Raw genomic sequence first — 2,500 nt, 5'->3', positions numbered from 1 at the left:
CACACACACAGAGCACCACCAAGAGAAACAGTTTAGAAGGCTGCCGTGCACGATTTTCTATGTTTACTACTACGACTTTCGGCTTCTGCCGTTAGGGATCGCCACAGCGGATCATCCGTTTCCATGTCTTCCTGTCTTCTGCGTGTTCCTCTGTCACACCATCCACCTGCATGTCTTCCCTCACCACATCCATAAACCTCCTCTTTGGCCTTCCTCTTTTCCTCTTTCCTGGCAGCTCCATATTCAGCATCCAAACCGTCCAACTTGAGCAATCGTTCCTAATCTTGCTCTTCTTCGTTACTCCCAGTGAAAATGTTAGCATCCTCAACTCTGCCACCTCCAGCTCCGCCTCCTGCTGTCTTTTCGTCAGTGCCACTGTCTCTAAATCATATAACGTAGCTGGTCTCACGAACATCTTGTTAACCTTCCCTTTAACTGTTGCTGGTACCCTTCTGTCCTGACACTCTTCTCCACCCACTCCACCCTGCCTGCCCGTCTGCCTGCCTGCCTGCCTGCCTGCCTGCCTGCCTGCCTGCCTGCCTGCCTGCACTCTCTTCTTCACCTCTCTCCTGCACTCCCCGTTACTTTGGACAGTTGACCCCAAGTATTTAAAGTGAAATGCCTTTGTCACCTCCTCACGCGTAGGTATTCCGTCTTGCTCCTACTGACTTTCATTCCTCTTCTCTCCAGTGCATACCTCCACCTCTCCAGGCTCTCCTCACAATGAACTGCACCCTACTGTCGCTACAGATGACAATGTCATCCGCGAACATCATCGTCCATGGAGACTCCTGCCTGATCTTGTCCGTCAACCTGTCCATCACCGTTGCAACCAAGAAAGGGCTCAGAGCCGATCCTTGATGTAATCCCACCTCCACCTTGAACCCATCTGTCATTCCAACCACGCACCTCAGCATTGTCACACTTCCCTCATACATAGCCTGCACCACTCCTACATACTTCTCTGCAACTCTTGACTTCCTCCTACAATATCACACCTCCTCTCTCGGCACCCTGTCGTATGCTTTGTGTAAATCTACAAAGACACAATGCAACTCTTTCTGGCCTTCTCTGTACTTCTCAATCAACCAACCTTTTCTCTCTCTCTCTCTCTCTCTCTGTCTCTCTCATTTTCTTCATTTATCAGCCCGTCAAAGTAGTCCTTCCACTTCGTAGCACACTCTCCTCGCTTGGCAGCACATTTCCATCTGTATCTTTGATCGCCCTAACTTGTCGCACATCCTCGGCAGCTCGGTCTCTCTGTCTAGCCAATCTGTACAAGTCTTTTTCTCCTTCCTTAGTGTCTAACCTGTCATACAGCTCACCGTACGACTTTTCCTTTACCTTTGCCACCTCTCTCTTTGCTTTACGCTGCATCTCCTTGTACTCCTGTGTACTTTCTTCATCTCTCTGACTATCCCACTTCTTCTTTGCCAACCTTTTCCTCTGTATACTTTGCTCTACTTCCTCCTTCCACCACCACCACCACCACCACCACCACCACCACCACCACCACCACCGCCAAGTCTCCTTGTCTTCCTTCCTCTGTCCCGATGACACACCAAGTACCTTCCTAGCTGTCTTCCTCGCTATTTCTGCAGCGCTTGCCCAGCCATCTGGCAACTCTTCACTACCACTCAGTGCCTGTGTTAACTCCTGCCTGAACTCCACACAACAGTCTTCCTTCTTCAACTTCCACCATTTGATCTTCGGCTGTGTCTTCACTCGCTTCCTCATGTTTGTCTCCAAAGTCATCTTACAGACCACCATCCGATGCTGCCTAGCTACGTTCTCCCCTGTCACCACCTTGCAGTATGCAATCCCTTTTACATCGCGCCTTCTACACAAGATATAGTCCACCTGTGTGCACTTTCCTCCACTCGTATACGTCGTCACCCTGTGCTCCTCCCTCTTCTTGAAATATGTATTCACCTCAGCCATTTCCATCCTTTTCGCAAAATCGAACACCATCTGTCCTTCCACATTTCTCTCCTCGATTCCATACCTTACCATCAACTCCTCATCACCTCTGTTCCCTTCAGCAACGTGTCCATCGAAGTCCGCTCCAATCACCACTCCCTCCTCCTTGGGTCCCCTTTCCACCACGTCGTCCAACTCAACTCCAGAATTCTTCTTTTTCGTCCATCTTACACCCGACTTGCGGGGCATATGCGCTGATAACCGTCAGCAATACACCTTCGATTTCCAGCTTCATAATCCTCACTCTGTCTGACACTGTGTTCACCTCCAGCACGCTCTTGACATACTCTTCCTTCAGAATGACCCCTACCCCATTTCTCCTCCCATTCGCACCATGGTAGAAGAGTTTGAACCCACCTGCGATACTCCTGGCCTTACTCCCCTTCCACCTTGTCTCTTGTCACCTTTCTTCTTTCCATCACGTCAGCCAGCTCTCTCCCTTTACTAGCCATAGTGCCAACATTCAAAGTTCCGACTGACTCTCACCTCCACACGCCTACCCTTCCTCCTCTCTAGCTGC

This window comes from Lampris incognitus, unplaced genomic scaffold (assembly GCF_029633865.1).
Source record: "Lampris incognitus isolate fLamInc1 unplaced genomic scaffold, fLamInc1.hap2 scaffold_100, whole genome shotgun sequence".
In the NCBI taxonomy this organism is placed as follows: Eukaryota; Metazoa; Chordata; class Actinopteri; order Lampriformes; family Lampridae; genus Lampris; species Lampris incognitus.
Note: the sequence above shows the minus strand (reverse complement) of the source record.